At 48.7% G+C, this 14458-nt stretch overlaps 1 pseudogene; it reads left to right on the top strand.

Moving 5' to 3' along the window:
• Positions 1 to 1769: 1769 nt before the first annotated feature.
• On the top strand, positions 1770 to 6348 carry LOC146833481 (SH3-containing GRB2-like protein 3-interacting protein 1; annotated as a pseudogene).
• Positions 6349 to 14458: the final 8110 nt, after the last annotated feature.

Here is a 14458-nt window from a genome sequence, read left to right as displayed (position 1 = left end):
CATCCGGGATTCTCTTCCTGGGAGAAGGGAGCTTCGGTCCACCAGTCCTTTGCTTTAGGGGTTGTCTCATTTATCAAATTACCCAACAGGGAATAATCATTCCCAAGAATGAGCTGTTCGGGCAGGCGGGGGAAGAGACCTACTTTCAGGGAGGACCCCGAGTCAGTTGGGTGTTGGATGCGAACCTGGGTAGTAGGGTAGTGTTTGGTATCACCATGGACGCACTGTATAGCTACGGACCCCTCAATGGTCTTGGGTTTTTGTTTAAGGTCTTGTGGTCGTAGAACACTCTGCAGACACCCAGTATCTGCCAGGGCGGTTACAGTTTCTCAGTTTATCTGCACCTTACAGCGATATGGTGGTAGCGGCCTCCCTTGTTGGGAGCAGTACAGGTTCCGGGTGAAGCCAACTTCCATAGGCTCCTCTTTCTGCGGACAGAAGCGGGCTATGTGTCCCAGTCCCCCACAGTGGTAACATTTAGGGCCGGGTACAGGGGCTCTAAGGAGAGGAGGTCCTGGTACTATAGTGATAGGGTCCGGTCTCCGGGATACGGGCGTTGGGGTTCGGCTGGGTCGGTGGGTTCCGCTGGTTCCAGGTTTCCAGGGGGTGTCGTCACGTCCCTTCTGCAGCTCGTGCGCGCGGCTAAAGGCGCTGGCAATCTCAACCGCAGTCTCTAATGTGAGGTGGGCGTGTTGACGTACCCATCTCTGTATGGGGGATGTAATGAGGCGAGGTACTGTTCGAGGTATATTTTAGACATAATCTCCTCCTTAGTGGAGGTGGACGGTTTGAGCCAACGGTCGGTTAAGTCTCGTACTCGGAAGTACAGTGCCCTTGGTGTTTCTTGAGAGCCTTCTTTTGCCTGTCGCAATCTCATGCGGTAGGTTTCTTCATCTACCCCTAAGCGTTCGAGAATACACAGTTTTATGTCTTCATACGGGGCGAGGCCCTGTATATTGGTGGCCTGGTAGGCGGCTTGCAGGTCTCCTGAGAGGAGAGGTCCGAGGTACTGTCCCCACTTATCGGCGGGCCATGCGGCTGCCAGTGCCATTCTTTCAAAGTTGTTAAAAAAATAGTCTGGGTCTTCTCCACTCACATATTTCTGGAGGACAAGGGAGGGGAGTGTGGTGGTCCCTCTCTGTTGACTGATGGCGTCGGCATGTTTTCCTAGAGCCGTTTCCTGCGTCTGCCTCTGGCCGGCTATCGTCTGTTGTAGTCGGTCCCGATCCTCTTCCACCACCGTGAGGAACCTCTCCATGGCCTTTCCCAGGCTCTCCTGGCTGTCCGCCATTTGTCTGATCACAGCCTCCATGTCTCCGGCGGATCCCACTTCTGACACCACCTGTGAGCGTGGGGGAAGGGCAGGCCGGATACACAGACACGGAGGCTGGATGTAATGTGCAATCGTTAGGGTTTTTATTCAAGTCAACAGGTTCACGGGGTGATTTATATACAGTGGACTCCTTTCTTCCTCTCGTGACTTCTCTCTTTCTTCTGCTTCTTTGGGGTTGTTCTTCGCGATGGTACTCTTCTCCGTGATAGCTGTTCCTGTCAACAGGGTGGGCTTGCGGAGGCTCACGCAGAGGGGAGAGACAAGAAGAGGAGCCGTCAGCTATTTTCACTACGCTTTAGCTACACCAGTCACCTCACCCGGTTGGTGCACAAAACAAAAGGATACGTGCCAAAGTGAGAGTAAGACTCCCAAAGGGGCTTTTAGGGATGAGGGACGTAAGATCTATAGGTCGCCACGGGCCTGGGTATAGGTGGCTATGAGCAGCCTAACAAAAAGAAAACCAAAGGTAGGTGGTGCAAGAGGACGGAGAGTGTGATTCCGGGTTTGTTATGATCTGTGCCCCTCGTGCTATACACCGCCCCCCTCCCTACCCCACCCCCGGTACTATACAACCACCCGCCGCCCTTTCCCCCCCTATTCTCTGTATTGCTGGACTCACCGGCTCCGCCGCAACCCTCCAGGGATGCGGCCGCTCTCCAGCGTCCTCCGGTGGGCTCCACCAATCCTCACTCCACTCATCCTCGGCTTCAGGTCCGTCCACGTCCTCCGCTCAGTCGTCGTTTTCCTCCGCTTCTCTCTCGCTCCGGCTCGCCTGCTCCTTTCCCTTTGTCTCTTCTCCTCTAGTGTCACGCCGTTCCTCGGATCTCCTCGGTCTTTTCTCCGGTCTAGTGCTTCCTGTTCCGGGGTCAGTCGTGACGACTTCTGCTGTACTCCGCCTCGGGACTGGCTCCTGGAGGGACACATGACACTGGGGTGGGGTTATCGGGGTCGGAGGAGGTTCCCACTGTTTCGGTAGGGATTGCAGACGATCTCCAGGCTGGTACCCTCGACATACAGGTATCGTGCTGTCGCGCCTATGCGCCGCCTCACAATGGGTTTATGTTATGAAGGATCTTGGTGATGTCTTTTTCACTAAATAGGGTAAAGTTGCTCCAGGACGCATTGTTCTTGATGTTCAGGTTAGTAGAACTGCGTTTTTCACAGAGGTCAAGAGGTGATCTGTCACTGGAGGAAGGCAATAGAGCCTTCTTAGAGGCAAGGTCAATGGTGATGAGTCTTGCTTTCTCAGTGAAGAAAGCAGCAAGTTTATCGCAGGAGGGAGAGCTGCCACCAGGATCAGAGTGGTTTGGACCTACAACTGAATGCTGTTTGACCAATTCGAAGAGTTTCTTGGGCGGTTTGCCGCTTTATCCAGTTGCTGTCTGAAATAGTCAGCCTTCGCGCTCATAATTCTTTTGTTGTATACTTGCTTGTTACTTACATAATTATATAAAGCAACCTCATTAGTACACATCCCTTCTCTTTACACATAACAAATTAATAGAACAATAGAAACAACTATATACAGTTTAAGGATACAGATACATACAATATATCCAGCTAACAGCAACACATCTAATCCTGCAAAGGTAATCTTCTTAGGTTTCTTTATATTCCTGCCAAAGGCACTTGTCCTTCTGTCCTCTGTGCAGCCACTCTGATCACCACCATCCACTACTTCACTATTCACCTCTGTCACATCTCCACACTTTCTGATACCTCCTGCTTCTTCTCCTTGTTCACCACAACACCCCCTACTTCTTGCACTTCTTGATCTGTGACACTCTCCTTAACCTCACCATCAGCAACACTATCAATCCACCATCAGTAAAAAAAAATTTTTTTTTAAAAAGTACTTATTACAAAAAGACTGTGTTCCATCTAGGTCCGGTTCATGCACACCATGCCAAATTTCTCTAACCCTATCCAATCTACTCATGTGAAAAGTACTGCCATCTTCCACTTTCACTCTATTTTCCATTCATTTCACAACCCTAACCAGACTGCCAAACTTACCTTGGCCCTTAGGCACCGTCCTAGCAGATTTCACATGTCAGGTCAATGCTACACACTCCATGTTTAGTATTGAATTGCATCCTGTTCCTTTCCTGGGATGTCAGAATACAATTTCTAACTTCCTCAGCATTCCTTGACACTTTTATACCTCTACTAATCCACCACGGATTAGCTTTAGAGTGTGCCTGCGTATTCTCATTATGCCAAAAGAACTTTCTTGTACTGCCTCATAAATGGTGACGCTACGTGCACAAACCATTTTCCTTAATTCATTCTCCCAATTGTTCCTTCCTAGACTAGCTAACTGCAAAATACCTTTTATATTTGTCAGCCCTCTTCACAACAGCATTACCCATAGGGTGATAAAGTGCTGTGAATGTCTGTGTAATACCAGCAACTTCTATGAACATATTAATTTCCTCCGATTTAAATTGGACACCATTGTCCATAAGCACGGATGAAGAAAAACCCTATCTCAAAAATATTTAATTCAATAACAAATTTAGTATCCACTTTTTCCACCCCTTCTACTTCAAACCATTTAGAGAACAAATGAATTAACTCCAAAATATATTTACTTCCATTGTTCCACACTATTGGACCCATTATATGCAGTGCCACTTCCTCCCAGGGCAAATTGGGGCACCCCAATGAACTCAAAGGAGGGTTGAATGTTTTCAAAGACTTGTCAGCTCTTTCACATTCCATGCAGATCTTACAAATCTCTCTGTTTCAGCATCGATCTTAGGCCACCAATACAATGCTTTAATGTTGCATAATGCCTGCATGTCCTTTATGGCACAACATAATCTTGTTCCTGATATTGCACAGGGGAATACCTTTGTCACCCCTTACCACAAACATACCTTCCAATCCCAATTCATCTCTAATCTCCCAAAATGCTTTCATTTCGCCAAGGAGCTCTGTCTTCACACAATCTCCCTAATCACTCACAACTTTAGTCTTGACCAAATTCAATATATCATCCTCAGGCTGCTCTAGCGGGGACGAGTCCTTACTCTGTGTCTATGCCGGGCGTATGCACTGGCAGCTTTGGGCGTGTGAGCTAGGTGAGGGCTGCCTGCTCCCTCTTCCCCGCCTCCTCTCAGCATCCTTCCACCTGCTCCTGGAGCTGATGCGAGCGGTGGAGCAGCAGCATCCGACCATTGCCTCTCCTCCGCCTTAGCACGAGCGGCTTCCTCCACCGGCAACGAGGGCATGGAGGCTATGATTTTGCACTGGTTTTTAAGGTTTCGCGGATACTGAGGAATGTGATTCTACCATCATGATGGAAGGACTAAAAAAACATACACGAAAAGCATTTGGAATGCGAAAGAAAGAAAAGGACACCGATTCACAAGGATCACCAGATAGAGATGGCGATAAGAAAGCAAATGGAGCCCCAAATGAATTTTATGCAGAAATTGACTGGGAACGATATGTATATGTTCTCTCTTCCCTTTTGCTGATCACAGAGGCGCCGCCCGGCGACATTTAAAGGAAACGTATCCGGTGAAGAAATTGCAAGGCCCAGACGTGCAACACCACCTATTGAGGCAGAAAACAAAATTGCACCAGTTGAAAATATATTCCTTAAACCACTATTTGGACCACCACTGGACTCTGCCTTTGAATAAGAAAAATCTGAAGTTTCTTTAGGTGAACCTGAAATAGGGGGTCTTGTTCAATCAATTACCTCTAGCATAGAGTCTCCAATGATAACATCACAGCCTTTTCCAGCTGGAACCCCTCCACCACTTCCTAAAAATGTTCCTGCATCACCACCAAGAACCGGCTCCCAATTACCCACCAGACTTGGAATAGACCGACAGGCAGCAGAGGACAAAAGGGATAAACTTTCATCAATAACTGATTTGGACAACATTTTTGGGCCTGTATTATCCCTCAAATCAGTTATTTTTCATGAGGAAGACAAATGGATACGTTTCTCCGACCAATCTCCAGAACATGAAGCAAAAGTGTTGACTCCAAGTGAAAAAGTTGAATCCCCAACTCTGGAATCACCAACTCAGGAAAACTCTGTAACCTCTCCACCTGCTGAATCCTTCCACAGTATTCTATCTCCACTTAATCTAGAAGATGTTCAAAATAAAAATTTGGATCTGGCTTCCAAAGATGATGTCTTTGAATTAACATCCTCTCCCAAAATGTTTGGACTGGAACAGAGAGCTACAACTTCCCCTCCCCCACCTCCCACCTACAGAACAGTGGTGTCATCTCCCAGACCCAACTCTGGCAGCAGCACTGGTACCGCAAGTGGTTCTTCTTCACCTGCTCGCCCAGCAACACCTCTAAGTTCCTGCAGCACTGCTTCATCTCCTCCTCCACCTCTTCACCCTTCTTCTCATCCAAAGCTACCACCAGGAAAACTTGGAGTAGGCGATGTGCCAAGGCCATTTAATCCTCCTATTCACTCTGCCAGTCCTCCTCCAGTAGCACTTTTAGCTCGTGTGGAAAGCACTTCTTCCATCTCGTCGACTAATTCGCTGAGTGTGGAAACAACACACACAGTTGGATCTTCCCAAGGACCCAGCCCTTTAACAATGGGAGACCAGGACACACTCCCTGGGGCAGCTGCCTTCACAGAGACAGTCAATGCCTACTTCAAAGGCGCTAATCTAAACAAATGTATTGTGAAGATCACCAGAGAAATGGTGCTTTCCTTTCCTGCTGGAATCACTCGGCACTTCACCAACAGCCCTTCCCCAGCTGTTCTCACCTTCCGTATCACCAATTACAAACGGTTAGAACACGTCCTGCCAAATCCACAACTTCTCTTCTGTGACAATGCACAGCCTGATGCCAACACCAAGGAATTTTGGGTAAACATGCCAAACTTGACGTCCCATCTCAAGAAAATCTCCAAACAGAAACCACAAGCAACGTATTACAATGTTGACATGTTAGAATATTAGGTATCTTCCCAAGGTCTCCAGTCTACTCCTCAAAAACGTGCAGAAAAAGATAAAAAAAAATAAGACATCATCCTCCTTGTACGCTGCTATCCATTCAACCTTCCGCAAACTTTTTTTTTCTCCAATAACAAAAATCCCCACCACGTGTACTTCATTCCTAGGGTTATTATGTACTTCCCTAAGAGATACTGATGTCCTGCTCAAAAAAACTTCTGTAACATTTTTCCTTCCCGGAACGTATTGTACTTCATACAAGAAATATTGTAACCTCATGGATAGTTTAGCAATATGTGCAGAGGCTCTAGATAAACCCTCCGTAGTCAACAATTTATTCAACGGCTTATGATCAAAGCGGACAATGAATTTTCTACCCCACAAGAATTTACAAAAATGTTCAAATGCCCACCCACAAGTGAACGACTCTCTATCACGGAGTACTTCTCCTTCATGGGTGTCAGTGACCTAGCCAAAAAAGCAATAACCACTTCACAACCATTCCTATTTTTTTATTGTAAGTACACTCCCTAACCCTTTCCCACTTGCATCCATTGTGACAAACATTTTCACAGTAGGATTGAAACCTTGCAATGTGGGTGCACTGCCAACTGCTTGTTTTATTTCCACAAAGGATTTCTGGCATTGAAGAGACCACTCAATCTTGCTCTTATTGTTAAGCAACATGCGCATCACATTTGTTTTTTTCTGAAAAATGTTCTACAAATTTTGAGATGAACTCCGCTAACCTCAAAAATGTACAAAGTTAATCTTTGTTTTTCAGTGAAGGTGCTTTACTAATAGTCCCTACCAATTTCTCTTTGGGTTTAATACCTTTATCGCTAATTTCATTATATAAATATGTGACAATGACCTCTGCTAATTTGCATTTATTGATTTCTGCAGTAAGCCCTTTTTCTTTTAAAATACTCACCATGTTGTCTCCTACTCTTCCCCATGATACGTATGTCATCCTGATTTTTTTTACATCATTAATATGTCCAAATAATTGCAGCATGAGTCTTTGGAAAACCGCTGCTGCAGACTCAAGACCAAATGGCATGCAGAACGCTGCACAGTGTTTACTGCCAGGATCCAGTACCACCTGAGTGGTATGCAGCAGAAAAATCCAAGGTCGAAAACCAATTGGCATTTCTAGTGAGTGACAACATTTCATCAATGCGTGGTACTGTAAACTGGTCCACAATTATGTTGTTGTTAAGCCCTCTTAAGTCCACACATAAACAAACTTTTCCATTAGCTCACCTGGCTACACCTAAATCCATTCAAAAGCTTCTACAGGCTCAATAATGTGGGCGTCAATAAGTTTGTCCAATTCCAATTTTACTTTCTGTGAGGAGGTGGGGCCGGGGCCACGATGTCCAACCCCTTTCTCACCTGGTTTACGGGGAATACGAGCACCAGAGGGACAGCGGAGGTCTAGGGACGCAGTTCCGAAACGTCCGTCTACCACACCCCCCTCTCCTCTCTTCCTACAGACAGACCTGACGCGGCAAGAGGGAGGGGCTAACCCCGGAAGCAGTCCGGCTCCACCACTCATAGGAGACCTGAACCAGGACGTGCTCTCTCGGAGCGGAGCAGGAGGAAGCCGAAGGACGACGCGAGTGGAGCAGAGAGAAGAGGAGCAGAACGACCGCGAACCAGACCAGGACGAGATCGAGGCAGAGGAGCCGGAGGAGTTCTGGAGCGAGGACTGGTGGTGTCCCCAGGAGGAGGCTGTGGAGTGGCCGCAGCTCTGGAGAGTTGCGGCGGGGCCGGGTGAGTGACGAAACTCCAGGGGAAAGGCCGGTAGGGTAGAGGGCGGAGGGAGGACACTGAGGGTGGGGAGGGCGGAACTGGCACGGGCGGGACCCCAGGGCACTGTTAGTTTGTTCTTCCCTGCACTTTTGTTGTCCTGAGCACCTCTCCGTGGTTTCCCTGAGCACCAAGTGTGTCTGGCGGATCTTTTAACTCGAGAAACCGGACAAACTCCTCCTCACAAAGCGTACCAATCCCTACACGACCTTTTGGTCTATTTTTCCTTTTCTTTTCTTCGTGTGAGCTGAATCATCCCAGTTATTGTGTGACTGGGGAGGTCTAAACACCCCTTACTGTCGGTCTCATCCTACACCACAAAGCTGAGGCACGGTGTTCCCAGTAACAGGACCAACCCAAATAGAAACACGGGTGAGGTGACGGGTAAAATAACACCTAAATCTAATTGAATCTGACACTGACGGCCCACTGTTTCTTCCTTTCATGAGCCTTCGGGAGGAACCAACCACGGCCGAAGAAGCGAAGCAGACACCTTTGAGGTCCAGCTTTGAGGAAGAAGACGACGACCAGCGTTACCCCAGTACCTCTTCGGGAACAAGAACCGATACCTTTCCAACCCCCATAGTAAAGAGTGGCCTGTCTGACAATAAATCATTCTCACTTGGAAAAAATATTCAGCCTCCGCGTCTGTATATCCGACCCGCCCTCCCACAGGTGGTGTCAGAAGTGGGATCCAAAGGAGACATGGAGGCGGCTTTGGCAAAGATGGCCGAGAACCAGGAACATCTCGGGAAAGTCATGGAAAGGTTCCTTACTGTGGTGGAGGAAGATCGAGGAAAGATCCAACAGGCTCTTACCGGACAAAGCCAGTCCCATGGAGCCGCCATGGATAAACTCACAGAAGTGTTGGGACATCAGCGAGGGCCTACCACTCTTCCATCTATGGTTCTCCAGCGCTATGTGCCCGGGGAAGACCCTGATTTCTTTTTTAACAATTTCGAGCGCCTAGCCACGGCAGCGGCCTGGCCGGCGGACAAGTGGGGTCAGTATCTGGGTCCTCTCCTTTCCGGCGATCTCCAGGCAGCATACCAAGCTGCCACCGTTCAAGGAACCGTGCCCTATGCAGATATCAAACAATGTATCATGGAGCGTTTAGGAATAGACGACGAGTCGTATCGCATCAAATTGTGGCACATCAAAGAAGGTCCTCAGGAAACTCCTAGGGCACTGTATTTTCGGGTGAAGGATATGGCCGATCGCTGGATAAAACCCGCCACCACCGATAAAGACGGGATTATGGCGAAGATCTATTTAGAACAGTACCTATCCTCTCTGCATCCGCCCATCCAAAAATGGGTACGACAGCAGGCCCATCTCACATTAGAGACCGCCGTGGAAATAGCCAGTGCCTATAGCCGGGCACAAGAAGTACAAAAGGGGAGAGAAGACCAACCATGGAGGCCTGGAGGACACGCTACCCATAGACCCCCTCGACCTCCTGTAAAAAAACCCGAACACATTACCCTCGTACCCGGTACCCCAATTCTACGACCTCCCGCCCCTGGACCCCAGTGTTTCCACTGTGGTGGAATGGGTCATATTGCGAGGTTCTGCCCCCAAAAGGAAGAGCCGATGGAAATTGGAGTAGCTCGTAACTATTACTGTTCGTACGCCACAAAAGAAGCGCCACCCTATCACTGCCAGGTAAAAGTAAACGGACAAGCCGCTATGGCCTTGGCGGATACGGGCTGTCGCCAGAGTGTGGTTAGGCCACAAGATTGGGAACCCAGCATACAACCAAGTGGGGACATCGTGGCTATCCGCTGTGTGCATGGAGACACGAAACAGTATCCCACTGCTAACGTTCAGATACAACACCAAAAAGACGTAGGTACTTCCCTGAAGGTGGGTCTCATACCCACTTTGCCGGAACGAATCATTCTGGGAAGCGATTATCCGAACCTACCCCAAATGTTGCACAACTCCACGAAGTCGGAAAAGGATTGGTGGAGCACAGCCCCGTTCTCGATGGAGGAGGAACCGGAGTGGCCACCCTCAAAGCCAAGGAAAACCAGGAAACAAAAGAGAGCAGAAAAAAGGAAACCCACCATGGCTTTACCCACCGTCCCGGTGGATAACCCGTGGGAAGCAGATCGGAAATTCCATGCGGCACAAAGGGAAGACCCAGCACTGCAAGAAGCCTGGAACTCCGCTATAGACAGCGAGGAACCCCAACGAGTAGGTCCCAACTTTTTCATCAAAAAAGGATTACTGTATAGAAAAGGAACTCCTACTCAGCATCCACAGTTGTTAATACCAGGACCATTCCGAGAGAAAGTACTGTTCCTGGCACACAGTCATTTGTTGGGGGGTCACTTTGGGGCCGACAAAACAGAAAAACAGATCATGGAACGCTTTTACTGGCCTGGCATTTACCAACAAATCAGAAAATACTGTAGGGAATGTCCGATATGCCAAAAAACCAGCAGATACAGACCCCCCCTGTTCCCCTTCGGCCTTTGCCCATCATAGACGAACCATTCAGTAGAGTAGGGATGGATATTATTGGTCCCTTATTGCCCTCCAAGAGCGGGTGTCGATACGTGCTGGTCATTGTCGACTATGCCACCCGTTTCCCGGAAGCAATTGCCCTACGCCGCCCCAACGCTACCAATATCGCTAGTGCCATGATTAAGGTGTTCTCCCAAGTAGGGTTCCCGAAAGAGATCCTTACGGATCAAGGGACCCCCTTTGTGTCCAAGATCCTGAAACAAGTATGTGTCCAACTAGGGATTAACCAAAATCAAACCGCAGCCTACCACCCGCAAACAGACGGGTTAGTGGAGCGGTACAATGCCACCCTCAAGTCCACCCTGAAAAAATTATCCGATTTGGAATCGCGAAAATGGGAGGAGATGCTACCCCTAGCCTTATTCGCAATTCGATGTAAAGTGCAGAAAAGCACGGGTTATTCCCCGTTTGAGCTTCTCTATGGACGCCAGCCAAGAACCTTGCTGGAGATGGCCCAAGAAAAATGGAAGAACGAAGTGGAGAATAGCAGGCCATTAGTGGACTACGTGTCCGCCCTGAGAACCCGCCTTGGCCACATCCGAACTATAGTCCACAACAATCTAGAGATATCTCAGGGGAATCAAAAGAAACAGTACGATAAAAAGGCGAAAGAGAGATCCTTTAAGGTGGGGGATTCAGTACTGCTCTTAATGCCTTCCTCAGACCACAAACTACTAGGCCAATGGCAAGGCCCGTACAAGGTGATTGCACAAGTAACCCCAGTAACCTATCGGATAGACCTCGATCCGACAAGGGGCGTGTCCCAAGTCTTCCATATTAATTTACTGAAAAATGGGAAGGCCCGGTACCAGTAGGTATGGCCCGAGTAGAAGACCCGTCCCCGATATTCGTCCAGTGCATAGAAGCCACCTTAAACCCAGAATTGAGAGAGGAATTGATCTCCATCCTCTCCCCTCTTAATCATAACTTCTCCACCACCCCCGGGAGAACATCCCTCGTAGAACATGCTATTAAGACAGCTCCAGGGAAAAGGGTACGACTCCGGCCGTATCGGATACCCGAGGCCCGGCGACAGACGATTAAGGAGGAAATCCATAAAATGTTACAGATGGACATAATTGAACCGTCCATAAGTGAATGGAATTCCCCAATTGTATTAGTGCCAAAACCCGATGGTTCGGTACGATTTTGTATTGACTTCCGGGAAGTGAACAAAATATCTGAATTCGACACGTATCCACTTCCCCGAGTAGACGAGATGGTAGAAAGGATTGGACGCGCTCAATATATCAGTACCCTTGATCTCTGTAAAGGGTACTGGCAAATACCCCTGCGACCCCAAGACAGGGAGAAAACCGCCTTTTCCACACCCGATGGCCTGTTCCAATTTAAAGTGTTACCCTTTGGGTTACATGGCGCTCCGGCTACTTTCCAAAGAGCCATGGACCTAATCCTACGTCCCCATGAAGAGTATGCCGGAGCATACATCGATGATATAGTCATCTATAGCGATTCCTGGACCCAACACATGTCTCACCTACAACGAGTGATACAAGCGTTGGAAACATATGGCCTCAAAATAAATCCGGCCAAAAGTCATTTGGCGGCTCAGACGGTGAAATATCTGGGGTATTTATTGGGAGAGGGCGTCATCAGACCCCAGGACTCCAAATTGTCGGCCATCTCACAGATACCGTTACCCCGAAACAAAAGGGCCCTCCGGGCATTTTTAGGGTTACTCGGTTATTACCGGTGCTTTATCCCCAATTTTTCCCACATAGCGGCCCCCCTCACTAACCTGCTGAAAAAAGACCGAAACACAGAACTCATCCTGAAAAACCCCGGCCCTGACATCGTGCACGCATTCGAAACGTTAAAAACCTCCCTCACTTCCGACACAGTCCTAGTCTGTCCAGATTATTCCCTCCCATTCGTCCTCCAAACGGATGCGTCGGACCAGGGTTTGGGAGCTGTGTTATCCCAGGTCACTAAACAGGGAGAAGAAAGACCCATAACCTACATTAGCAGAAAACTATTCCCACGAGAGAGCAGATACGCCGTGGTAGAGAAAGAAGCACTGGCGATTAAATGGGCAATTGAGACTTTACGTTATTATCTCGAAGGGAGAGACTTCACCCTCTATACAGATCACGCCCCCTTAGAATGGTTATCCCGAAACAAAGGCAACAACGAAAGAGTCATGAGATGGTTCCTTGCCTTGCAACCCTATAGGTTCCAAACGAAACATCGTAAGGGAACAGAACAAGGGAATGCGGACTTTCTGTCAAGATATCCCCAAGACTCAGGACCTAGTAGTAAGACAGCAAGGGAAAGGGGATGTGAGGAGGTGGGGCCGGGGCCACGATGTCCAACCCCTTTCTCACCTGGTTTACGGGGAATACGAGTGCCAGAGGGACAGCGGAGGTCTAGGGACGCAGTTCCGAAACGTCCGTCTACCACACCCCCCTCTCCTCTCTTCCTACAGACAGACCTGACGCGGCAAGAGGGAGGGGCTAACCCCGGAAGCAGTCCGGCTCCACCACTCATAGGAGACCTGAACCAGGACGTGCTCTCTCGGAGCGGAGCAGGAGGAAGCCGAAGGACAACGCGAGTGGAGCAGAGAGAAGAGGAGCAGAACGACCGCGAACCAGACCAGGATGAGATCGAGGCAGAGGAGCCAGAGGAGTTCTGGAGCGAAGACTGGTGGTGTCCCCCGGAGGAGGCTGTGGAGCGGCCGCAGCTCTGGAGAGTTGCGGCGGGGCCGGGTGAGTGACGAAACTCCAGGGGAAAGGCCGGTAGGGTAGAGGGCGGAGGGAGGACACTGAGGGTGGGGAGGGCGGAACTGGCACGGGCGGGACCCCAGGGCACTGTTAGTTTGTTCTTCCCTGCACTTTTGTTGTCCTGAGCACCTCTCCGTGGTTTCCCTGAGCACCAAGTGTGTCTGGCGGATCTTTTAACTCGAGAAACCGGACAAACTCCTCCTCACAAAGCGTACCAATCCCTACACGACCTTTTGGTCTATTTTTCCTTTTCTTTTCTTCGTGTGAGCTGAATCATCCCGGTTATTGTGTGACTGGGGAGGTCTAAACACCCCTTACTGTCGGTCTCATCCTACACCACAAAGCTGAGGCACAGTGTTCCCAGTAACAGGACCAACCCAAATAGAAACACGGGTGAGGTGACGGGTAAAATAACACCTAAATCTAATTGAATCTGACACTGACGGCCCACTGTTTCTTCCTTTCATGAGCCTTCGGGAGGAACCAACCATGGCCGAAGAAGCGAAGCAGACACCTTTGAGGTCCAGCTTTGAGGAAGAAGACGACGACCAGCGTTACCCCAGTACCTCTTCGGGAACAAGAACCGATACCTTTCCAACCCCCATAGTAAAGAGTGGCCTGTCTGACAATAAATCATTCTCACTTGGAAAATATATTCAGCCTCCGCGTCTGTATATCCGACCCGCCCTCCCACACTTTCTCACAATAAATGATATGTTGCATGCATCATGTATTTTAGGTATGGCATCACTGCTCAATCGTATTTTGTGTGCAAACCCCTTTAATTTTCCACTTTTCCTACTGAATACCAGCTGGGAATTCACCCAACACCCCTTTCCTATTGTCCTCACCCATACATGCAACCAAAACCTGCTCCGGACCATTAGGATCTAAGATAATCCTAAGCTGTCTCGGATTCTTCCATCCTACAACAGATGGACCGTCTTTAGCCACATACATATTACACATAGCATGTCTATTCTTAAATCTGAATACTAACTGTCTCATGCCCATCATATTAATATTTTCTCCGGTTTAACTCTCCAGATTAATATCCGCTGGTTCCAAATGTTCCCCATAACTCTAATAAA

The sequence above is a fragment of the Triturus cristatus genome, chromosome 4_2 (genome assembly GCF_964204655.1).
Source record: "Triturus cristatus chromosome 4_2, aTriCri1.1, whole genome shotgun sequence".
Classification (NCBI taxonomy): domain Eukaryota; kingdom Metazoa; phylum Chordata; class Amphibia; order Caudata; family Salamandridae; genus Triturus; species Triturus cristatus.
Note: the sequence above shows the minus strand (reverse complement) of the source record. Positions and strands in the feature narration are given on the sequence as shown.